Here is a 27,934-nt window from a genome sequence, read left to right as displayed (position 1 = left end):
TCCCTTATCTTCTCCCTAAATAAAGCTGAAACCTCCCTTATCTTCTCCCTAAATTTAAAAAAAAAAAAAGCTGCCATTTTAAACCTCCCAAAGTTATCTTCTCCCTAAATAAAGCTGACACCTCCCTTCTTCTCCCTAACCAACGCAGATACGTTCCTTATCTTCTCCCTCAACTTCAATGTTCTGATAGCTAACCTCCCTTATCTTCTCCCTCAACAAGGTGCTGCATAATCCCCCTTATCGTTCTTCCCTAAAAATAATGCTGATACCTCCCTTATCTTCTCCCTACACAATGCTGATACCTCCCTTATCTTCTTAAATAATGCTGAAACCTCCCTTATCTTCTCCCTAAATACTGCTAAAACCTTCCCAACTTCTCCCTAAATAATGCTGAAACCTACTTATCTTCTCGCCCTAAATAATGCTGAAATCTCCCTTATCTTCTCCCTATATAATGCTAAAACCTTCCCTATCTTCTCCCTAAATAATGCTGAAACATCCCTAACCTTTCCCAACACACTGGGGGAGGAGAAAATGCAAACAGAACAGCGACATGAGTTGCAGACATTTCGATAAAACGTCCCCACGTGGGAAGTCTGTCTATCTGTCTGTCAGGAAGACAAAGTCTCTTGTTGACAATCTCACAATGGAAGTCAATACATCTCTCTCTCTCTCTCTCTCTCTCTCTCTCTCTCTCTCTCTCTCTCCACATACACTCGTCGCTTATTGGCATGCCCGGAATTCTATACCTAGCCTCCCTCTCACCTTTTTTTTATTCAGACCAGTAAATGTAATATCATTCAAAGATACTCCCTTCCCCTTAAAAATAGTCTGATTGCATTTTCACTGCCGCTAGTTATGGATAGCCACATTTTTGCCTTAATAGTTTACGAGTTTTAATATCTTTAAATAGATTATTTTCAGATCACAGTGTGTGGAAGGTGAAAAATGTATGTATATAGACACATACATATATATGTATATTATACTATATAATTTTTGTGTGTGTTTTAGCATCTTTGTTAAGGTGGTACCTACTTACGGAATTTCTTTATTATTGCATTTGTTTTCCCAAGGTATGGATTATGCAACTGGAAGTTAGTAAGTCAACAACCTCATCCCAAAAAGCCCTCGGGAACCAACACACACACACACACATACGTATATATATATATATATATATATATATATATATATATATATATATATATATATATATATATAGGTATAGTATATATATATATATATATATATATATATATATATATATATATATATATATCATATATATGTGCGTGTCTGCCTGCTTCTGTTCACATGAAAGCAGTATTAAAAGTTCAAATAGAAAACGCAGCAACAGGACTAAAATCCCTTTCGTGCAGTTGTCAGGCAAAAAAAAAAAGGAATTGTTCAAACTGAAACTCATGACAATATACGTAACGTGTATGACAAAGTCCATTTGCAAAATGACACTTAACTCAATTGAAAAATAAATTAGTAAACGAGTTTAATCTTGAGAGAAAATCATTTAAACTTGAGTTAAAGGAGAGAGAGAGAGAGAGAGAGAGAGATGGGAGAGAGACGAGATGAGACTGAGAGAGAGAGAGGCTGTTAGCCACTTACATTTTAGCTCAGAGTAAAATATAATTAAATGTTTATTTTCTCAAAACAGTTTCTTTGCAATTAAAGCACACGATCTGGGAGAGAGAGAGAGAGAGAGAGAGAGAGAGAGAGAGAGAGAGAGCTGCTGTAAAGCACGTGTAATGTAGCGCGGAGCAAAATTGGGTAAAATGTTTCTTGTCTCAAAACAGCTCCTTTCTAGTCAATGAAAAGGACGTTCTTTTCCCATATGCATTCGATTCACAGTCATATCTTTGACATCGGCCAATACCAGCCCCGATCACGAACGTTTCCGATCTGTAACCACTTCTTCCGGCTTCTACAACATTCTACAACTTCCTTAACCTCTGACACAGTCCCAAATCATCCTTCTTTTGGCTGAAACTTCTACTTTAAACCAAATTTCACTTCTACTGACACGCACGAAATACCGGGAAATGTTATATATAATTTGCCCGATTTCCGATGATAAAAAGGCAAGAGTTATAATCAATACGCTTACCTGATCGTATTAGTGATTATTTTCTATATTTTCTGTATAGTAGAATAGGAATATCATGAACCCTAACAATATCATTTGTGGAGAGACGAGTTACAATATCAAATATTTCTGAAAATGTACAAAAACCTATTTACATTACATACTACATACAGAAAACAAGTTGATTACAAAAACCGAACATTTTTATGAACAATTTCTTATATAGGGAAAAGTCAACAAGCAGGCCATTTGCTAATAGTTAGTTAGTTAGATAATTTGATCTCATCAACAACTCTAACAGTAATACTTGGACGTTTTACAGAAAAACAAGTGAAATATATTTTATTGTTCATTTATTTTTTGGCATTGTGCGGTGAAAGAAACCTGACGATGAAATGACTGACGATGTGATATATTGCAATGTAGTTACAATGCGGTGAAAATGTATGAGATGTAATTACCATGCGATGAAATTACCACGATGCTATTACTGCGATGAAATTACCGGACACCACCGATTGACCCACACAGGTCAATTGGTAGCGCCCCGGCACTAAATTCGAGAGACCTGGTTTCGAGCACGAAATGGGTCAGTTATTTATAAATACATATCTATATATATACATATATACATATATATATATTATATATATATATATATATATATATATAATATATATACTATATATATACATATACATATATATATATATATATATATATATATATATATATATATATATATATATATTATATATATATATATATATATATATATATATATATATATATATATATATATATATATATATATATAGAACACAAATCAACAAACAAAAACTAAACCATTTGAGAAACAACCAAGCGAATCTCTTCGTCTACAAAAGATCACACTGATACTTCAGATGGAGCCATTAATCATCAGTTGACAGAAACGAAGGAAATATTAAAAATGCCAAATCTCTTACCTACGCCCAGAGGTATTCTCTCCCCGGCTGGATGCAAAAACACTAAGGGCATCGTGACATCGCAGACTATTCAGAGAGAGAGAGAGAGAGAGAGAGAGAGAGAGATTTATGCAGCAATTATTGGTTCAGTCAGATGCATATCATGGCATTCCGATTTATAGGAGAGAGAGAGAGAGAGAGAGAGAGAGAAGAGAGAGAGAGAGAGAGAGAGAGAGCAATTATTAGCTGAATTAAAGTAGAAACATCGTGACAAAGCAGCGACGTATTGAGAGAGAGAGAGAGAGAGAGAGAGAGAGAGAGAGAGAGAGAAGAGAGAGAGAGACTTACACTGCAATCACGGGCTAAGTCATTTGCAATGCTGACAGGCCGCCTATGCTGCCAATCCTTGCTTGCAAACAAGATTCTGCAATACAGTCGGTTATTATTATTATTATTATTATTTTCAAAGGTATTCCACGTCAGACGTGCACATGAAGAATTACGTGGCCTTCCCACGGCATCGATCCCGGCCTCCACCGACGTTAGCAAGAGGCTTTTCCTTAATGGATATCTTTCGCAAGAGTCTCTCTCTCCCGTAAGTAGACTCAACCAGGACGTGGGGAGGGGGGGTTGAGGTGGGGGGGGGAGGGGGGGGGGGGTTATTAAGCGATTTACCTTTTGAAGGAAATGTGAGAGAATTATCCGATTGCGTTGCGTCAGTTCTCACAACTTCGACACAGGAAAAGAAGAGAGAGAGAGAGAGAGAGAGAGAGAGGGGGGGGGGGGGGGGGGGTTTGTTTTGGGGTTGTTAAACACTCGTATACTTAAGCTCACAGCAAAATGTGATCAAATGTTTTTTCTCAAAACAGTTCCTTTGCAGGTAATGCAAGCGACCAGAGAGAGAGAGAGAGAGAGAGAGAGGACTTAATCGGCAACAAAAAATCTCGCTACTACTTTCAGCGAGGGTTGCGCCATACTTCTTTCTACTGACAAAGGAAATAATCTGCTCTAAGCGATAAAATCTCATGGAACACGGCGTACAAACAGAAACACGACAGACACGATCTCACGAAACACGACGTTACAGAATCTAATAAAACACGAAGTTACAAAATCTCATGAAACACGTTACTAAGCCTCGTGGAACACGACGTAAAAAATCTCGTAAAACACGAAATACAAAATCTCACGAGACACGGCGTACAAAGACCTATGCGAAGTACCAAGCCTCATGAAACACGAATGTACAAACAGATACACGACGTACAAACAGAAATACGACGTACAAAGCCTCACAAAACACGACGTACCAACAGAAACACGACGTACAAACAGAAACACGACATACAAAGCCTCAAGAAACACGACGTACAAACAGAAACAAAACGTGCAAAATCCCATGAAACACATCGTACAAAGCCTGAGGAAAGAGACGGACATTCTAATAAAAAAAAAAAAACTAAATGTCTCCAATACTTCCAGAAATAATTCACTCTCGCCATCCTCTTTACTGTCCACCTACTGCGACTCGACAGAAAACAACTTATTTAATACCTCGCGGTGTGGAAACTGGCGGGAAAGAAAAAGAAGGAAAAAAAATCCGCCCACATTCACCCGCCTGGAAAACGAACGTTTCCTTGACATTGTGGAAGCGGCGATTTGTGGCCCAATTAACTAGAGAAAGCAATGAGGTGATGAAAGGGAAAGCTGCATCTTCACGATTTCATTTCCTGTTCGTGAGGGTAAACTGCTACATTGCTGATCAAAGTAAAACGGTGACGTGCTAATATATACTTTAATACCCACCGTGACCTGTGAACTTCTCTGTTTCCTAATATTTTCAGATGAAAACTTTTGCTGGAAGCCTTGAATATCGAAAAAGGAAATGAATGAGATTCTCTTTCCAAGGAAGGTTTCGAACTCATGCTGGATGGAAGGGTGAGGCCAGGGCCTTAGAACTATTACCCCATATATTTCGTTTCAAACACACTCGTATATTTACGTAAGCGAAAATCAATTTCTAAAAATTTACAACATTAATGGCAGAAGCTTTGGGTCAAAACAAAAATGACTACGCAAATCTCTCTGGCGTTCCTGTCACAAACATTACACACATTAGACAGGAAACTACACCATCTATTTTATTCGTCAGTGGTTTCCAACCTTGTGGGGCCCGCCCCACTGTCGGGGGGGCCCCTCGAAGGGCTGCCAGGGGGCCGCAAATGCTTGATGAAGGGATCTTATATATGGAAACTATTAATTATAATGTAATTCAGAATTTCAAATACTGAGAAAATACTTCAGATAGAAATATGAAATTTAGTTGTCTTAATATATAAACTATTTCAAATTCTATTATAAGGAATTAATTATGTATTAAACAATCATAAAAGATAACGAAAGTAACGTTTTGCCAATATGAAAATTGTACTGATTACAGTAGTGAAGGTAAGCTTATACATACATATATGATTATATATATATATATATATATATATATACTATTATATAATATATATATATATATATAAATTATATTCCATATATATATATATATATATATATATATATTTATATATATATATATATATCTATATATAATATTGTGAATATTGGACATGTGCCGACTATACCACTAAATTACAGTATTCAAGGAAGTGGGGGCGGGGGGGGTGGGGGCGGGGGGGGCGGAGATAATGTGTCATTCAATGAAGGGGGGCGAGAATTAGAAAAGGTTGGAAATCACCTGGCAACACGTTTCATCAGAACGGCCGACGGTCCTTGTTCAGTAGCAGGGTACGAGCCTTCTTTGCATAAAATCGTCAAAAATCTTTCATTTTTATGAAAGCTTAACAGCATACCCGTGTCAAGCTTAATTGGTATGCTCCGCCCTCCCCCCGCCCCCAAAAGGCATCACACTTCTACCTCATGAATATTTATTTAGATCCGTACTGAACAACGCCTCTAACATCATCAAAGGAAGGGAAAAAGAATAATTATTCTCCTAAACTATATGTATTCGCTGCTTCTAAGTTCTCTTACGTCTTACCTATGTATGTATGTACGCGTTTATATATATATATATATATATATATATATATATAATATCTGTATATATATATATATAGATGTTGTATATATATATATATATATATATATATGTTATATATTATATATATATGTATATATATATATATATATAATATATATATATATATATCTATATATATATATATATATATATATATATATATATAAGCGGAGAGTAAAAGACGAAAGCGCTTGGATTTCTGCCTATCATTTTCCTGTGGTATTCGCTTATTTAATGAAATCACGTGCATCTACTGTGATTTTTAAGCACACACACACACAACACACACATATATATATATATATATATGATATATATATAATATATATATATATATATATATATATAAATATATATATACACATACATATTATATATATACATATATATATATATATTAATATATGATATATATATATAATTCATACATACATATTATATATATACATACATATATATATGTATATATATATATATAATATATTATAATATATATCTATATCTATATATATATATATATAATTATACAAGCTTATATTATCATGCACCTGTGGTGTCTTATCTTTAAGGAAACATGTCCCTATTTCCCACAATTTCTCTTAACTTCTAGGCATTTTAAGATCTGTGACGAAGAGAAGCCATAACTTCATTTAATTCGGGGCGAGTGCTACATTAAGTGCCTTACATAAGTGCAAATTATTGCAAACCAATCTTGTTTTTAAGCACGCTATTCACAAAGAAACCATGACCAAATGGTATTCGTCAAAAATCATGGGCGGACAGTTTACAACAATTCTTCTGAAATATGTAGGATGTATAGATTTCTTTCATTTTTTTCCTTTTTTTATTAAGGTTAACGAACATGGTACTTTAACAACTGGTAGCAGGATTCATATTCACATAAACAAAAATTATACTGCTATTCTGTGCATATCTTAAGCGTTTTTTATGCTGTTCCTCCCTCTCTCTCTCTCTCTCTCTCTCTCTCTCTCTCTCTCTCTCTCTCTTCTCTCTCTCTCTCTCCAATATACCCCAATATGAAAGCAATCCCCATTAAGTAAACGACATCTCAAACTAATCAATAACAATATCCATTACAGTTCCTCCGACACTTCAATAACTCGCTAGGATAAGAGATCTCTACAGTTATTCTGAATTCCAGCCTTCCAGCAATTTATCACAGAGCCAGAGGAGAAAATATGACCCATAGAACCCAGCAATCAGAAGATGTAAATCACACGGAATCCATTTTGCAGGCACGACGCTCGACTCTGAAGTGTAACAGGTATCGATCACCTGCAATCCGGATCACTGCCAAAAAAAAAAAAAAAAAAAAAAAATAAAAAAAAAAAAAAAAAACGAAAAAAAAAAAAAAAAAAAAAAAAAAAAAACGACGAATTTGTTGCATCACTATGCCTTTTTTTGTATAAATAAAAAGCGCTCCTTATGAAATATTTTTATTTTTTTTTTTTGATTTTTTTTTTTTTTAGTCTATCACAGTCCTCCAATTCAACTGGGTGGTATTTATAGTGTGGGGTTCCGGTTGCATCCTGCCTCCTTAGGAGTCCATCACTTTTCTTACTATGTGCGCCGTTTCTAGGATCACACTCTTCTGCATGAGTCCTGGAGCTACTTTAGTCTCTAGTTTTTCCAGATTCCTTTTCAGGGATCTTGGGATCGTGCCTAGTGTTCCTATGATTATGGGTGCAATTTTCACTGGCATATCCCATATCATTCTTATTCCTATTTTCAGTTCTTCATACTTATCCATTGTTTCCTTTCTTTCTCATCAACTCTGGTGTGCCATGGTATTGCGAACCATCAATGAGTGATACTTTCTTCTTGATTTTGTCAATCAACGTCACGTCTGGTCTATTTGGCACGTTTATCACCCTATCTGTTCTGATACCATAGTCCCAGAGGATCTTTGCTTGATCGGTTCCTATCACTCCTTCAGGTTGGTGCTCGTACCACTTATTATTATTCTTAGTATTATTATTATTATTATTATTATTATTATTATTGTTATTATTATTATTATTATTATTCAGAGGACGGACCCTATCCATATGGAACAAGCCCACCACCACAGAGGCCACTGATTTGAAATTCAAACGTCCAAAGAATATGGCGTTCATTTAAAAGAAGTAACAGAAGGGGAAAAGAAATACAGCAGGAAGAGATCAGTTATTAGAAAACTAAATACAAAAATAACACATGAATACATATACAGATCAAATTTAATTAATAAAAATATAATTAAATCATTAAAATACAAAATGAACTATTTTACATCTTTTAACATTGAATTTCGCTCAGAATTCGCGAACAAAGTTCTTATTATTTTTATTATTATTATTATTTTGTTCTAAAAGGTCCTCAATAATACAAAGTGTAAAAAAATTATACACGGACTTTTTACACTTTGTATTATTGTGGACCCTTTAGAATTCATTATATACTCTCGTGATAGAGAGTTTTTCCCTACTATTATATATTATTATTATTATTATTATTATTATTATTATTCAGAGACGAACCATATTCATAGAAACCAAGCCCCAAGGGGTCTCAGACTTGAAATTCAAGCTTCCAAAAAACATTATTGTATTTATCTGAAAGAAGTAGCAGAAGGTAAAAGAAGAGACAGAAAGAAGAGATGAATGATTAGAAATGAAAAATAAATTAACAGATGAATAAGTATATAGATATAAATGTAAGTTAATTAATAATATACAAGAATAGTTTTGGGATGTTAATTTTCTTTGTGGCACAAAGGAGGGTAACTTCGAGAGTGTAATTTGGTAATGCAAACAAACGCCTGTCGTCCTCAACCATGCAAGCAAACACCTGTCCTCCTCAGCCATGCAAACAGACACCTGTCATCCTCAGCCATGCAAACAAACCCCTGTCGTCCTCAACCATGCAAACAACACCTGTCATCCTCAACCATGCAAACAAACACCTGCCATCCGCCGCCATGCAAACAAACACCTGCTATCCTCAGCCATGCAAACAAACACCTGTCATCCTCAGCCATGCGAACAAACACCTGCTATCCTCAGCCATGCAAAAAATCACCTGTCATCCTCAGCCATGCAAACAAACACCTGTTATCCTCAGCCATGCGAACAAACACCTGTCCTCCTCAATCATGCAAAAAAACACCTGTCATCCTGAGCCATGTAAAAAAATACCTGTCATCCTCAGCAATGTAAAACAAACACCTGTCATCCTCAAACGACGTATTATAGAACCGAAAGCAAAGGGGTTCTTGAGACGGAAGATGGCACTGGTTACAAAATTCAGTACTCGATGATACACTATGGATAGTCGTTTTCCCTAAATCAGTCGAAATAATCCTACTGACTTACTATCTAATAGATAATTTTTTTTTTAATTCAGCAATGAATTCTCAAGTAGCTATAAAATATGAACATAAATATTGACAGAGAGGTGGAAAATTTTATATATATGTATATATATATATATATATATATAGTATATATATATATATATATATATAAACAAGGGATGAACGTGCAACACCGGCATTGAAATCCTAGCTCTATTAGACAATTATTTAGTACAATGTAAGAAATTCAAACACTGTCTTACTACAGAAAAGCACGAGATAATTTTTTCTAATCTCTCTCTCTCTCTCTCTCTTTCAACTGCACAAGAAAGCTCGAATTGAAACTACATTCTAAAAATTGTAACTTCTTTCAGCGTCTATAGAAGCATATAAAAAGACGGCGAGAATTCTAAAGAGATTAAATTGAGAGAATGGACATTACCGGCGTCGCTAATTGGAGAGAATGGAGACAAAGGATGTAAAAACTCTCTCTCTCTCTCTCTCTCTCTCTCTCTCTCTCTCTCTCTCTCTGGCATTTGCCCACCTAACCAATCATGGCAATGGTGTTTCCGCCGGAGACGACTTCATCCTAATATTTGTTTTTCCAGAAGAAATTGGGCTCTGACATTACTGGCTAACAGAAAGGGAAAAAACAAGACAAGTCGTATTTGTTTATTATCATTATATATATATATATATAGTATATATATATATATATAAAATATATATATATACATATACGTATATGTGTGTGCGTATATATGTGTATGCATATAATGGGTTCTCAAAACCTTGTACGAAACTGAATCCCTTTAGGGCAGTAGTGACTATAGTAGATTCACATCAGCCGTGTATTTGATGTCTAGGCCAGTCCCTTACGACGCTCCTGATTGGCTGTTGATAAACCAATCAAAGGGCTGGAAACTCTCAGTCTCTCTCGAGAGTTCACGTACGCAGGATGTATGTTCAACCTCTCCTAAGGGATACTTTTGAAAGACGTATCCCCCAGGAGAGGTGAAATATAGATCCTACCCATGTGAACTCTCTCGAGAGATTGAGAATTTCCAGCCCTGGGATTAGCTTATCAACAGCCAATCAGGAGCGTTGTAAGGGACTGCCCTAGACATCAAATACACGGCTGATGTGAATCTACTATAGCTCGCTTCACCGTCGGTCCTTCGAACTACATAGTTCAACTGCTGGGTTTGGTCAGTAATTGAAGGGGTGTCCACCCACAGAATGCCTTGTCTATCGGTCCGTAAAACTGAGCGACAAAGTAAACGTCAAGATTAATGACATTCTCAAGACAAGATCGATAAAGATTACCAATGCAGAATTACTTTTTGGCATGCGTATTCTCGACTTAAATCGAAATCACAACATATTAAAGAATATTCCTTCGCATTCAATGGAGTCAGGTTAAAATTAAGCGTGAATACAAACTGGAAAAACTACAATATCCTGGAAAAGTTTGCCGAAGCCGTTAGGAACTGGAATATAATATGATTTAGGCCAAAGGCCAAGCGCTATGACCTACAAGGTCATTCAGCGCTGAAAATAATGTTGAAACACTTGTCAGGAGAGGATGGAGGCAAGTAATGTGAAAGAAAGAGATCATGAACGGAGGTGCAGTGCAAAAAATGAAAGGGCAGTTGCAAAGAGCCATAAGTAATGCCCACAGCGCGCCCCGTAGCTAAAGTCTCCCTTAAGAGGGCCGAAACCGTTGGTCCATTTCCCCCTACCTCATGAGAGCTCTTGCTTGGGGATTTAGAAGACGCCTAAGGTGTTGGAGAAAGGGCGATCACCTAAAAAAAGAAAAAAAATCTCCCTGTGTTAAAAACATGCATTAGGAGATGAGAACCAATCTTCCCAATACGACTCATTTCCGAGGGTGGAAGACAGTCTTCTGAAAACCCTTTTGTAAGAGATAAGAGATATCTAATGCGACTGTCGCAGGAGATGGATTCACCAGCTTTTGGGATGGCATGAAGTGATAGCATAGGTGGGCATCAAAAAGGGATAGCACGATGGGAGGGCACAAAGGGATAGCACAAAGGGATGGCATGAAGTGATAGCACATACGGATAGCATGAAGGAATAGCACAAAGGGATACCACACAAATAGATAACAAAAATTGATAGGACTGAAACAGCACCGAGCGACAGCAATAAGGGGATAGCATGCATGGATAGCTTGAAGGGGTAGCAGAGAGAGAGAGAGAGAGAGAGAGAGAGCGTTTACCTCCGCAATATCGCATGATTTCAGTTTCAGCGGACTTCCTCGGAATTCAGAAACTCGCATGAAAGCCTAATATCTCCGGCCCCACGTGAAGACCACTGCAACTATATACTATTACTATTATGTACTGCTCCCTGTACTATTCCTAAGACTATTTTACTCTTGATTTTACCGCGGTTACTGTTATCTAATGCGATCTCATATCGGAAACAAGCATTACAATTCTGACAAATATTGGATCACACGTATTTAAGAATAGTGACGAGGTTCTAGAAATGTTCTTACGGTCAGTTTTGTTGTTATCATCATTATTATAAAAAAAATCCACAATTATATATTAAAGTATGTTACTATGTAAAGAAACATAGACTTTCGAACACCCTTATCAATGTAGACGTTAAAATGTCTTATTATTATTATTATTATTATATTATTATTATTATTATTATTATTATTATTACAAATCCGTCAAGACTTTTTGCACCTCGTATGTTGAATCCATTTGCATGAAACGCCATCTCTTGCATTAATTGCATGGATTTCCTTTTGGCTCAAAGAAAATCATTTTATTGACGTTGTGGTACTAAAATTCTGCTCCATGAGTAAGAGTCCTTGATGACGTAAGGCCATTTTAATCTATAACAGCACCAACAAAATTAGCAGCAATTTATTCTAAATTATTACTCGATAATTTGATGACTTTCCTATGAGATTTAAGATGCTATAATTTTCGAGTACACATTTGCATTTTTCCTTTTTCATTGATTTCTGCTCCTTCTTCTGTTTCTATTTTTTGTTTTCTGTAAAAGAAAACTATTGAGCCAGCTTTGTCTGTCCGTCCGCCCTCCTATCTTAAAAACTACTAAGGCTAGAGGGCTGCAAATAGGTATACTGATCACCCACCCTCCAATCATCAAACACACAAAATTCCAGCCGTCTAGCCTCAAGAGTTTTCTTATTTTATTTAAGGTTAAATTTAGCAATAATCGTACTTCTGGCAGCGATATGGGTACCAACAACATGGGCCACCACCGGACCGTGGCTGAGTTTCATGGGCCGTGGCTGAGAGTTTTATGGGCCGTGGCTGAGTTTCATGGGCCGTGGCTGAGAGTTTTATGGGCCGTGGCAGAGGCCATCTCCGGACAGAAAACTCGATTGTATTTTTACTAGTGTTTTCTTCCGGCCTGGGCTAAAAAAACTAAATAAATAAATAAATATACTTAAAAAGGAGGGGGGGGGTGGATTTCCTCGCTCCTCTCTGTCTCTCTGTATTAGCCTCTCCTCTTAAAAACACAACTTTAATAGACGTATAACTAATCCCTGCATCATTTGCATGCCGAAATGCGGACACGTTCTCGTCCGCTTAATAGTTTATGCTTCAGTTACATAACTTTTACCGCGACTCAGGGAGTCAATTATTTTACATCTTTTCGCTTACTCGGGGAGTAAGCCTACAAACCACTTTGTGTTTGGCGTTAAGTTAAAGATACGGGAATCTGAGGATAGGACATTTATGATTTATTTATTAGAATGAAAATGTAAAAATATAAATAATGTGAACATTAAACAGAACGGAAAAATCCTTACTAATAAAATAAGCGTATTCATAATCATTTTCGTTGGTGTAACAACGCTCTATTTGACCGTAAATTTTAGCGCGCGCCCCGAGTACCCTGGAGGTCAGGTCACACCTTGTTTCATATACTCTTTCGCACAGAATTCTCCAGTGGTCGTCTTCTTAACTAAAGGGAAAAATAATGAATAAATCTGGATCAACTTACAGTTGCTCCATGACGATGAAGACAAATGGAAGGTACGTTACGTGATGTTCTTCAGGTCACTGATATATTATAAGGTCTTTGTAATACAGCAATGACCATCAGGTTAATGTAATATATGAATTTTCCCAGACGGCCAGAGGCAGACAAGCAGACAAACAAGCACACGCACACAAACATACAAAAAAGACAGGCAGAAGCCTTTGTTACATAGGCCTAGTACATACCGACCGTACGCGGAGGGGAAAAAACAGAACCTACTTTTGATCATTCACGCTGACAAGACAGCGACCCACAAACTTAAGGAAACTTAGCGAGTATTCTCATTCATAAAACTTGAAGCCTGACCTCGAAAATTTCCTCAAAGGCCGAGAAGTAGCCAAGAAACCTAACTGAAACGGTTGAAACTTTGGTGTCAATTCTCTCGATACTTTTCATGGTTCCTCGAAGATAATGATTAGGCAGATTCTGTCAAGGGCAGCGGAGTAGAATAGAATAGAATAGAATATAGAATTTAGGCTAAAGGCCAAATCCTGGGACCTATGAGACCATTTGGCGCTGAGACTGAAATTGACAGTAAAAGAAGGTTTGAAAGGTGTAACAGGAGGAAAACCTTAAAGCAGGGTTGCCGTTTTGACGAATTTCGTCTACTAGTGTGACTTTCTAGTGACATCTGGCAACCTCCGTGGCTTTTCCGACCACAGGCCACGGGCTTAAAGCAGTTGCCCTATGAATCAACTGTTATGAGAGGGTGGAAAGTCAGATGGTAGAAAGAGAATATGAAAGGAGGTACAGTAATAAGAACGAAAGAGGTTACAGCTAGTATAGGGGCAAAAGGGACGCGGCACCGCACCGCATGAGGAGGACTGACGGCACCAACCCCCTACGGGAAAGGGCAGAAGTGATCCTCGTTTCGATATATGTAGTTGCAAATTTGTTTTCATTCATAAAGACTAAAATCTGTCCCTTTGAAGAAGTTCCCATAGGCTGAGAGGTACCCAAGAATGTCACCGCAAATTCCTAGAACCCAAAATTCCCAAATAACTACGATTTATGATCTGTAGGCGTCACTGAATACTCATAAGCCTACATCTCTCGTGAGGCCTAAATCTCTTGAATACGTGCCGGTCCTGATATGCTCAGGTAGTACGGGCAATCATGGATGCTAAACTGGCCTAATTTTATTAACGACGCCGTAGTTACGGCAAGGGATCTCTACTCATGTAAGCGTCCTACGAGGGTTCATGAAGACACTGCTACTTTAAGAGGTTTCCAACGAACCTAATATGATGTTAAGAACTCTGCATCATAAGCGAAGGTTACAGAGTACAGGGAATTACTATTACAAGCTGATATCTTTCGTAAACTACATTTGAACATTTTAATTACCTTCAGTAAACAACCGCAAAAGTGAAGAATGTTGGAAGGATAATATTAAATTTAGGCCAAAGGCCAAGCGCTGGGGCCTATGAGGTCATTCAGCCCTGAAAGGGAAATTATTAAGAGTAGACAGGTTTGAAAGGTGTAACAGGAGGAAAACCTCGTAGTTGCAGTATGAAACAATTGTTAGGAGAGGGTGGATAGTAAGATGGGAGAAAGAGAATATGAACGGAGGTACAGTCAAAGGAATGATAGGGGCTGCAGTTAGTTGCCAAAGGGACGCCACAAAAACCCTCAATAATGCCTACAGTGCACAGTAAGAGGTGCACTGGCGGCGCTACGCCCAGAAGGGTATCAATGATACAGAGAAGTAGTTTTCGATCACTAACAACATCTGATCAAAGACAAGCTGATATTTTTCGTAAACTGCTTTTACAAAATTTTATAACATTTACAATTCAACTGTAAAAGTGATGTCACTTTACCAAGAGTAAGTGCAGACCATTAAAAAAAGAATTCGCCGAGCTCGATTCCGTTCGATTTTCGGCAAATGCCGCTTTAATGGTCCTCCCTAACTTACATTCGGAAATTTAGCACCCGAATTTATGATAAATAACCACTGACAACTTTATTTAGGAATCTATCCAAATTCTTCTTACAAAAAAAAAAAAAAAACATGCAGTCTCCGTTCCTCTTTGATTTTTATTACGATAACCACTAGAGTCAGACTGCATTTATATACATGCATACATACATATATATATATATATATATATATATATATATATATATATATATATATATATATATATATTATGTATGCATATATATATATATATATATATATATATATATATATATATATATATATATGGAGCAATACCTAGCATTGTTAACAAAAAAGAAAAACGCTGATCTTCCTCGCCCCAATACCACCGATCGCATTCCCACAAGAACCAACAAAAAACAATAACAATATTTCCGAAGCCGCGCACGAGTCAAAGAGCTCTCAATCTGTCGGCAACGACGAGGCACATAACATGAAGACCAACAGCGCGAAGGAAAGAAAAAAAGGAGAGGGAAAAAATGGGATAAAAGGATTCCCCGTGGGCCGAGAGATGAGGAGGAGGAGGAAATTGCAATGTGTGGAAAGGCCACGCGGGGGGCAAACGCCAGAATTGGGACAGAAAAAGAGAGAGAGAGAGAGAGCAAGTAAATAAAGAAAAAAAGACGTACAACTAGTCTCCTTGCATTCTAATATCATACTTACATTTTTATCCTTTTATTTTATTTATTCTTTTGTTAACCTATTTTTTTTTTAATGACTGATCTTTTCTTTCTGTATTTTCTTTCACCTTCTGTGACTTCTTCCACATGAGCACAATATTCTATGGAAGCTTCGATATCAAGTCAGCGGCTCCCGTGGGGGCTTGTTCCATAAGTGTAGGGTTCATATTTTGAATAATTTGTTCATTCATTTGTTCTCTTCTAATGCCTGATCTCTTCTTTCTGTATTGCCTATTCAAATGTTCTTCACAATATTCTTTGGAAGCTTGAAATTCAAGCCAATGGCCCTTGTGGGTGGTCTTGTTCCAAATGAATAGGGTTCGAGTTCTGAATAATAATAATAATAATAATAATAATAATAATTAATAATTTTTTGGTAGAAGACCCTCTTTTAGGTCGTTCGCTGCTCTCCGGGCGGCGGGGGGTGGTGGGGAAGGAAAAGAAACGTTTTCTTCGGGTGAACTGTTTTGTATTTGGGGTTCTCCTTATTACCTATATGGAGGCTTCTGGAGGCGCAGACGTCGGGATCCGTTGTCTGGTCTATTATTTCGATATTAGGGATAATATCATTTCTCTTTATCCGTTTGTTATGAGCAGTCCTGGAGTGGTTGAATATGGCTCCTTCTTGAGCGTGGCAGGAGATTCACTTGGAGAACGCATGGAGGTCATACCGACGTAAATTTGCCGAGGCATCCTCGGACGGGCATATGTGTAACGGTAGACCACACTCCTCTTCTTCAAGGGATCCTGCAGGGGCACCGAACGGTTGTTTTCTCATCACCAGGCTGCTCGTCTTCTTCGTTTTATAATATATAATTAAATTAATATGTCTGGGTCGGCGGGGCTGACGTTTTCGTCGATGACTTTTTTGAGGGCTTGTTCGTCCTCCTTGTACCTCCGGTGGAAGTGCCCCTTTTAGAAAAGCTTGACGGGCTCTGCAACGTCGGGGCGGGTTCCTGGTGGTACCAAAGCTTCCATATTTTTCCTTATAAATTCATCATCAACGCACGATTGGTGTGTCCGTTGTCGACGAGGACCTGGCCGGCGCGCTCCAAATCAGTGTGTGTCATCACATATAGGTAAGGAGAAACCAAATCTAAACATCACCCAAGAAAACATTTCTCCTTCCACCGCCGCCGGAGAGCAGCGAACGACCCCCCGACAATACCAGATAATCAGGAGCCCCCACGGGATGATAGGATTCCTGCTACGGTTGGAACATTCCTGTCGTTCATCCCCAGGCACACTACTGTGGCGCTCGCACGAGAGAATCCCCGAGACCTTCGAGGTGAGATCCTCGACTTCGCCCAAGACCGGCCCTAACCAATGAGAATGCAAACTCTAGGTCCGAGCCGCTATAATACCGCCCCACAGACTCAGCCCAGAAGAAGGTTCTATACCAGGGAGGGCTGGAGTTGGGAATCCAGGAGGGAAGCAGGATTCAGCAGGAAACGGAACAGCTCCAGGTCTGCATCAAGAAGACCTTCCCCCAGCAAAACAATCCCACAGGCAACCTAAGCCATTGCCAAGGTCTATATACATCAAAACAGTCGATCTCAGGGACAGATTGACAGACTTCTCCAAACGCATCATAAGGGAGACATCAATGCAGAAACTATCCAAGAGTGCATAGATGTACTTCTTAAGAGCTTCATCAAAGGAGCTTCCAAGTCCCCCTCCCCCCCTCTACCACTACCCTGCAGGAGGCAGCGACCCCAAGCTGCACCAAAACCCACTCCTCAAACCCCCTCACCTCTACCTTCCACATCCGCCCTCAACCCCTCACCTTCCACATCCTCTGACCAAATCAACCACACCCGAACTCATCCAACTCACCCTCATCATCACCATCAACCACTGAAGGCATGACAGAGGAAACTGGAATAACATTCGCACCAAGGGACCCCAGACAGTTCTCCTCAACGTACCAATCATGCTGAAAATCATCAATGGAAACGCTGGTGGAATAAGGACAAAGGCAAGCTACACTAATTGCAGTCTGCAAAACAGAAAATGTGGACATCATTCTACTGCAAGAAACCATGCTAACAACTGGGACAAAATTCAGAATAAAACTGGATATAATGTCTACACAACCCCATGCGTAGGCACAGACAGAGGATTGGCAATTCTCGTCAGAATTCAATCCCAACAGCAAGAACAAACAAACCCCCAATCCCTGTGGCAACAATGTGGAAACCCTAGCCGTGAGAATCACACTGCTAAAACCAGAGGATAAGATATATACAACATATTATAGCATACATTAGAGAAGAACCCAGGAGAACTGCAGCTCACACCGCTCTTCGCACATGCAGCAGAATCACAACAATTATATGTGGGGACTTCAACGCGCATCACCCTCTGCTATCATCCCCATCGGCCACAAACCAACCTGGAGAGCACATAGCCTTCTCTCTAGATGAGTTTGAAGGAGTCTCACTACTCAACTCAGGGCAACCTACACACATAATGAGGAGGCAGATTAGATTTGACATTTGCCACAACAATAATCAGACACCTAACAAGGTGGCAAGTACACACGACATTAGTGAGCGACCACTTTGCCACAGTAACAGAGCTGGAGATGCAGCAACTACCGCCAATACCGCCACCCCCTCCGACATGGAACCAAGACCTAGCAGATTGGGTTGTGTTTCGTCTAGCCCTCGAAGAGTGGGCAGCACAATACACACCTCCAGAAGACATAGATCAGCTAGAAAAAGATCTAGTTGAGGCTATACACAATGCTGCAAACAGGGCAATGCCCATGAGAGTAGGAAGAAGAGACCACACCTACAAAGACTCCTGGTACTACTGCCCAGAAGTAAGAAGACTGAAAACCCTACTGAACAGGGTAACAAAAATTTATAGGAAAGAAGGACAACAGAAAACAGGGAACTACTACAAGCAGTCCAAAAATGATGTTCAACAACAGCTGCAAGAGATAAGAATTGAAAAGTGGATGGAATGGTGTACAAAACTATCACAGTACACATCTCTCTCGGAGCTATGGAAGTGGCTGAACAGAGTAGCCGGAAAGAAGAGAACACCGTAGCAAACTCACCCTCACCCACTAGAAGAAGCAGGAAGACTGGCAACATCCTTCGCCAATAGGACTAGCTCAGTAACCTCTCCCCTGAAACAAGAAGAATTCAGGATCAGCTAGCACCGATTCGATGGGAGGAGATCGATGCGGCCTGCCACAGACCAGACGATACTGACATCCCTTACACAGTAGAGGAACTGAAAGCAGTTTTTAAAGTTGGCAGAGACAGCACCAGGAGCAGACAGGATAACATACACCATGATCAGCAAAATGGGTCCGGCAGGAGAAACAGCTTTCTAGATCCTGAACAAAACACACATCGAGCACACAAGACCACAAACCTGGCGGCAGCAAGACACGCAGCCAATCCCCAAACCTAAAGATCCAGAGAACCCAAGACCAATTCGCATTGGTGTCATGCATTGAGAAAACTGGAGAAAAAATGGTACTAAATAGAATGAAGTACAAGATTGGTCCACTGCACGCAGCTATATGCATATCAGGAAGGAGTCGGAACTACAGAGTGCATAACAAGATGTTCTCAGCTATATAAATCAGAAGAAGGCCACAGTAGTCTTCATAGATTTTGAAAAGGCTTTTGAACTAGCCAGTCCAGCAGCAATACTACAATCAGTAGTAAGGAAGGGAGTCCAAGGACACTTACTAGCCTGGACAAAAACTACGTGCTGAGAAGGCAGGCAGAGTAAAATTCCAAGGAGTGATGTCTACATTCACGACTTGGAAAATGGCACTCCTCAGGGAGGAATTTCTGAGTCCATTTTTATTTTAATATAACTAATGGAGAATATAGCCTCCCCTGCAGCTTCCAGAAGGCGTAGAAATCTTCATCTATGCCGATGATGTGTGTGTAGTAGCAAGGGGAGCTGTTAGAGTACCCAGAATGCAAAGGGCACTCAATGACATCAACAATAAATCAAATGAGCTAGGCCTAAAAAATAAACATAAATAAAACAAAGGCCATGACAATAAAAGCCCACAGACCGCTGCAACCACTAACAATAGGAGCTGAGCCCATAGAATGGGTAGACAGCTACATGTACCTAGGAGTTGTCATAGATCAGCAGCTAACTTTCAAGGAAGAAATCAAGTACTTGAGAGAAAGAGCAAATGCAAGACTTGCTGCCATGAGATACATGTCATCCCTGAAGGAAGGAGCAAATGAACACATACAAAGGAAGTACTACCTAGCCTGCACCAGAACATTGGTGGACTATGCTGCCCCACTCTGATAAGGCTGACAGAGGCTCAGAAAGAATCACTGGAGGTCATTCAAACAATGCAATGAGACTCATGCTAGGAGCACCTACATGGACAAGGCTGTGCAACCTCAGGCTTGAAACTAACCTGCCAAAGCTAGAGGATAGGATTGCACAGCGAAATGTAAGCACAATGGCCAAGAGTTCCTCTCAGAAAGAGACTCCATCTCTAAGAAAAGAGCAAGAGAGGAACTTGCAAAACACCCACAGATTCAAACTTCGAGTTCCTATGGTAAGGACCAAAGTGACAACATCAAAAGTCTAGGCATGGCAGAAACACTGCTGCAACTAGGTCCAGACACAACACAGGGCACACAACAACTACCACCCTGGAAGAAGGACACTAACAATATACAAATACACAAAGCCTGCCAAGAGCAAAAGAGGACTGCACAGGAGAAGAGCTAAGAGCGGCAGCCTATGAAGCAATCAGAAACACTGAGACCATAGGGGCACAAACATACTACACTGATGGCACTGTAGATCCTGAGAATCAACTACGGGAGCTGCAGTATATTCAAGAAACTTCACAGCCTGCTGGAGGACCTCCAACCACGCCTCCACTATGCAGACAGAGTTAACAGCAATAAGACAGGCACTGCTGTACTCACTGGAGAATGAAGTAGGGCCTGTAATCATCCACACAGACTCCAAGTCCTCAATGCAAGCCCTGCAACACAGAAAATTAAAGAAAATAAGGCACTGCTGGCTGGAATTAAAACACTGCTACTCCAGCACAGCGAAAGAGAAGACCTGTCACCTTAAATGGATACCAGTCACATAGGAATTCCAGGCAATGAGAGGGCTGATGAGCTAGCCAAAAGTACAAAACACATTGACAGAGTGCAAGTACATATACAACCTGCACTGCAACAAGTCAAAAATGCAATGAAACCATCTGCAAAGAAAAATTGAATAATGACCATCGTGAGTGGGTAGAAAAGAACTCACCGTCTGCCAGATGGTATAAGAAATCGACTGGTCTAGTGCCTCCTCCATAGACAGGCACACACCAAAGAAAACTTGCTGTGATCATCACAGACTCAGGCTAGGATTATAAAGCCTGCTGGGAATTGTGGAAAACAGTGTCAGACCATGAACACTGTCCAAGAAGAAACAGCAACCACTCCTTCACTACCTGCTGGAATGCAGAGAAACAGCACAGCTAAGAGGTGCAGCACAATAAAATTGCAATACCTGCACAAGATGCTGAGCATGTAGCTGCCACAGTCACAAAGACAATCATTGAAAACTTAGAAGAGCATGCCAGGTGCTTCTACAACCTACCTCCACCAAGGTAATCAAACTAATAAAATCAATCACCCTCCTCATCACATCCCCTCATTGTAAAGGCTCTATCCACATCATCCACTATCATTCTTTTAAACAACTTTACCTACAACTAAAATCCTCCCGCAGGGACCCAAGGGAGTAAAGGGTTGGACAACCCCACCTGCACCGCTTCTCCGATTTTCGAAAGCCTTACACTCATTCAACTTCTTCTATAATATGACATGATGGCCCTCTCTTACTGACACCATCATCCTTCCCCTGTCCACTCCTATCTCTACAACTAAAGATATTTCCAATTTCAAAAAAACTAACCATGTACCTAAAGAATCTTTCAGATCACCTACGGGCCGAACAAGGGAAGGCCCGTGCCAACAAGAAGTGTTGGCTTAATACAACAACAACAACAACAACTTTCTTGCTACAGTCTCTTCAACCGACTCGTCCGAAGATGACCTGCGAGAAGGTCGAAACGTCACGTGATACCAGCTATACCAGCCCTTAAACCGAAGACGACCCCGGTCCGGAACTGAACTACGCCTACGGAATAATACCGGCACTGACGACGACCCCTGCTTGACCTGGACCTGATATCCTGTTCTAATAAAAGATTACCTTCAGCATTTATAAATTTTTGAAAATTCCCAATATGAATATTGGCCAGTTACTCAAACATCGCTGAGCCTGAGAAGCGAATTGTAAGGAAAATAGAAAAAACAATATAAAATCAACTCGCTTAATCAACTCTGCCATTCTTTTTAACAGAATAATAATAACAATAATGGTAATAATAACACCTGGTTTCTTTCTGTATTTCCTATTACCTCCTGTTACCACTTTCAATAAGATACGATAATATCCTTTGCAAGATTGAGTTACAAGTCAATGGGCCCTTTCGGTGGGCTTGTTCCATTTGAGAAGGATTCCTCCACTGAATATAATAATAATAATTATTATTATTATTATTATTATTATTATTATTATTATTATTGTAAAAAGCTTATTCACAAATTCTGGGTGAAATTAAATGAAAAAAGACGAAAGAAGTAACACTCGAGTTGGGGTAAAATTCATGCAAATGAAATCAACTATTAAGTGGAGGAGAACACTCGCGCCATTTCGGCATGCAGATTATGCACGAATTAGTCATGCTTCCGTCAACATTATTCTTTTTAAGAGTAGAGGCAAATATGGAGTGCAAGCGTGTACCTTTTTCACAGCCCAGGCCAGAAGTAAATATAACAAGGCGTGATCCGACCTCCAGCTTACTTGAGACGCACGCAAGATTTCCCCCTCACGCATAAGTTGTAAACATTATATTCCTAACTTTAAACGTAAACTTAAATAAGATCAAATCTACGGTCAAACAGAGCCTTGTTTCTCCAACGAAAATTTAAATAAATACGCTATATTTTATTACAAATTATTTTTCTGATTTATTTTTTACATTTTCATTCTAATAAATAAATCATAAATATCCTATCCTAAATTCTTGTATCTTTAACTCAGCGCGAGACGCCTTTTTCAGACCTTTTTAGGCTCTGCCATAGACCTTTCTTACCCCCCAACAAGAACAACAACAAAGTAGTTTGTAGGCTTACTCCCGGAGTAAGCGAAAAGGGAAAATAAAGGAGGAACAGGATGGAATAATGGAAACAAAGAAAATGCAAAATTGATTCGAAAAGTATCGCGTTGTCTTCAATTTCAATGAGAAGTCATCAAATTTTCAAGACATTTTCAAAATAGTTGCCACTGCTTTTGTTATCGCTGCTGATTCAGATGGCCTTATGCCAGCAAGGTCTGTTGCTCACGGAGAGGATCTTTATAACCGCATAGTTAATGAAATGATTTTATTGAAGCCGAGAAAAATTACCCGGTCATGCCACAAGAGACGAGTCATCGCAATGGATTCAACGTACTGGTTGCAAGAGGTCGTGGCGGACTAATAATAACAATGATAATAATAATAATAATAATAGTAGGAGCCTTGAAATGAAATAACAAATCCACAGATATGTCTGGGTACAAATATAGATTCAAAAATATAGTTAAAGAGAGAGCTTTCGGGAAACTGTTCGATCCCCTTTTCAATATGACTCGGTGTTGTATATATTTATTTTCATATATACATACACACATACATATATACTGTATATATGTGTGTGTACGCATACTCAACTGTCTTCAATAATAATAATAATAATAATAATAATAATAATAATAATAATAATAATAATAATAATAATAAACTAACATTGCATACAAACGAGAGAATGAACACAGGTCTAATATTCAAAGGCATTTCTACAACTACGCCACTATTCTTGAATATCCATAATCACAGGTTTTACATTTCCAGGTTTATGTCCCCCAAATGTAAATCAGCCCACCTGTAAAATATCACCGGAGTAATATATATATATATATATATATATATATATATATACATATATATATATATATACATATATATATATATATATATATATATACTATATACTATATATTAAGAAATTCCACTGGGACGAATAAAATCATATTGTCCCGTCGCACAAGTTAGCATTAACTTATGCCTCGTTACAGTTTTAATATCAAGCCGCCACTCGTAATGTACACTGAACCAGCAATTACGAGTTTATTCCTTCCTGGAAGACGTATTTATGCAATTTCGTCAAATATAATTAGGCATATTATTAAAAATCAAGAGGAAGAATATGGCCTTTTGCAACTCGAACTGAAGCTACACAATCATGTTCAGGAAAAAGTACACATTTACTCATGGGGCAACTTCACAGTTTACCAGTTGTATTTGTTTACAAAAACTGTTCAATTGTTCATTTATCTTTTCTTTTCTAAAAGCTCATCTCTTTCTTTCTGCATTTCCTACTACCTTCTATTGCTTCTCTACAATGAACACCATATTCTTTAGAAGCTTCAATTTCAAGTCTGTTGACCCTTTGGTGGGCTTGTGCCATATGAATAGAGTTCATGTAATAATAATAATAATAATATACATACATACTTACATACATTCATACACAAATATATATATATATATATCTATATATATATATATATATTATATATAGTATATATCATATACTATTATATAAAATATAGATATCTATATATATATTATATAATATATATTATATATATATATATATATATATATAAAATCTCTTTGGAGCCCTACTAAACTTTCATATGTAAAAGCATAGAACCCCAAATGATAAAACAAAAACAAAAAATCAAGAACGCCCGAAATGTGAAAATGGCCCTCCAAACCTATGAATAATAACGACGACAAGAAAAGATTTAAGAGCGTCATTAGCATAATGAGGAGGAATAAATGGCCCACATCCCCCTCCCCTTCCATCCCCTCCCCTTCTCCCTTCAAACCACCCCCCTTGCCCCCTCCATAAAAAGGGGGAGAGATAGATTGAAATGCAAGTAATCACGAAAGTGCGATTAATCACCGGGTTTTCAACACCTGAGCAGCCATATTTCTGCGAGCTGGTCCGCTGGTATAGTGATTAGTGTCGTGGTATGTCACTCTGATGTCGTGGGTTTGCGTCCACCGGGGCTATGAAAACCACTGACTTTATCATGATCAGTTACTGCTGCAGCGTTGGGTCTGCAGTAGGAGGTTGAAAACAACATTCTTCGGAAGCTTGAATTTCAAGTCAATGGTCCCTTTGGTGGGCTTGTTCCATAAGAATAGGTTTCATCTAATAATAATCATCCTGGCTTTTGCATGTTTGAGGGGACTCAGCAGTACAGATAATTATCTGTTATTTTCACTTAAATGTCATAAAACTGCTCATATTGAATTTGCATTAAATGTTAGATAATCAATTGTTCTTTTCATTTAAATGTTATAAAACCTTAATTGTCAGATAACAAACAATAATTTTATTTTAAATGTCATAAAACCGCTTACTTTGTACGTGGATTATATATCAATTAATCAGCTGTCATTATCTTTTAAATGTCATATAACCAATTATTATCTACGTGTATTACATATCAGTTAATCAACTGTAATTTTCATTTAAATGTCATAAAACCGATAAATATGTACGTACATTAAATATCAGTTAATCAACTTTAATTTTCACTTAAATGTCATAAAACCGATTATTTTGTACGTGCATTAAATATCAGTTAATCAACTTTATCTTTCATTTATAAACCAACTATTTTGTACTTGCATTAAATATCAGACAATTTACTGTCATTTTCACTTAAATGTCATGAAACCGATTATTCTGTACACAAAGGAAATGTATAGATTACATACCAAACCCTTCTTACATTTATTTACATGCAGGCGGTCAGTGACTTTAAATACTTGTCACTGATTTCCTTAGCAAAGGTCAAGAATTTATGACTCATCCACACATGAGTTCACGAGTGTATATTCTCGGAAACGCACATGTGTGAGCGTGAAATCGAGAGCATACAAAAATCCGGCTGGGATACATAGTTACACCACTAAGCCATGTATGTATGTATGTATGAAATGAGTTAGGAGGGTATACATAAGCACAAATACCCCATGTACTGGAGATAATACTAGGTAGTGTCGCCAGTGCACCGCGGGCATTACTTAAGGATGTGTACAGCGTCCCTTGGGCTCCTAACTGCACCCACTATTTAGCCCTTTTCTACTTGACCTCCATCCCCCCGCCCCCCTCTGCCTTTCTTCAATCCTGGTGTCCAACTTCTCTAAAGCTGAGTTTTCCCCAGTTCGATCTCTTATATTTTCTGCACTATGCCGTTCAACTTCCTCTCGTCACTGTCTTAAAAGATGAATGTGTCCAAAAGTGCCCTGGTGCTTGAGCTGACAGCCTGGATTTCGTAAAATCATAAAAATCGTAAAGACAAATGAAAACAAAATTAAAAAGTCTACCACAAAATCATAAAATCGTAAAGACAAATAACAACAAATTTAATAAGTCTACCACAATACAATTTCCCATTTTTAAATTTTCACTAGAGTATTATTAAAAGTCCCTGAACTTGGCATCTCAATAAATTTAATAAATCTGGGAGAGAATATAAAATTTATTGTGTGCGCTCAATATCACACCAACGCTGTGACGAGGCAGGTCATTAAATTCATAAAAAGTGGAGGGGGGGGGGGGGGGTATTCCACAAGCGTTGCTTACACGCAAAATCTTTGATACGACTGGGCGTGTACGCTTAACGCTTACATGGAGGTAAATTAACGACGATAATTACTCACGCGAGCGAGAATTACTGTCATCTGCACCTGATTACTCGCATACATTGTAGGTGGCAAGTCTGAAAGAGAGTGAGTGAGCATGTTAGTATGCACGTATCCCTGTGTATGTGTATTTATATACAGACAAACACACATACGCACACATACATATAACATATTATTATTATTATTATTTTTATTATTATTATTATTATTATTATTATTATTATTATTATTATTATTATTATTATTATTATTATTCAGAAAATAAAACCTGTTCATATGGAACCAGCCTACAGGGGCCACTGACTTGAAAATTTGAAATTCAAGTTTCCAAAGAATATTATGGTGTTCATTAAGAAGAAGTAAGACGAGGTAAAGGGAAATGCAGAAAGAAGAGACCCCACTAATTATTAAAAACAAAGGGGGAAAATCCCTCCTAACTTCTCGAATTCTTCACATTTTTTGGATACGCTTGTCACTACAAAGCCTGGGAAGAATGTGAAGAAACTCTGACGCTCGCACAAGGATTCGAGCTTCCTGGCCACGAGAAGGATAAAATGAAATGCTAAACGCACAAGATAAGACGTTTCATTCAATATGCTAAACACTGCAAGCAAACGATGAGATATTACACACAAAATAGGACACACTGCATCAACATTTCCTGCAAGGCATAAAAAATAACTGCATGCAATGAATCAACACTGTATTTAAAAGATGAGACGCTGCATGTAATTAATAGAGCACTGCATTTAAAAGATGAAACGTTGCATGGAATGCAATGGCGCATTTCATGCAAAAGATGGAACAATGCATGTAAGCAATGAAACCCTGCATGGAAAAGATGAAGCACTTCTTGCAAAAAAGAAAATAGTCCAAGCACGAAATGACGCATTACAAGCAAAAG

At 38.3% G+C, this 27,934-nt stretch overlaps 1 long non-coding RNA gene across 1 annotated transcript in view; it reads right to left on the bottom strand.

Annotated features, from left to right (window-relative positions):
* The window catches only part of LOC135217412 (uncharacterized), a 108,738-nt gene that overhangs the window by 68,327 nt on the left and 12,477 nt on the right, over positions 1-27,934 (bottom strand). The window contains exon 2 of the long non-coding RNA XR_010315123.1: positions 27,046-27,104. This is a non-coding gene — a long non-coding RNA (uncharacterized LOC135217412). The remainder of the gene's footprint in view (positions 1-27,045; positions 27,105-27,934) is intronic.

Source organism: Macrobrachium nipponense, chromosome 7, assembly GCF_015104395.2.
Source record: "Macrobrachium nipponense isolate FS-2020 chromosome 7, ASM1510439v2, whole genome shotgun sequence".
NCBI lineage: Eukaryota > Metazoa > Arthropoda > Malacostraca > Decapoda > Palaemonidae > Macrobrachium > Macrobrachium nipponense.
The sequence above is the reverse complement of the archived record's forward strand: the minus strand, read 5'-3'. Positions and strand labels throughout refer to the sequence as shown.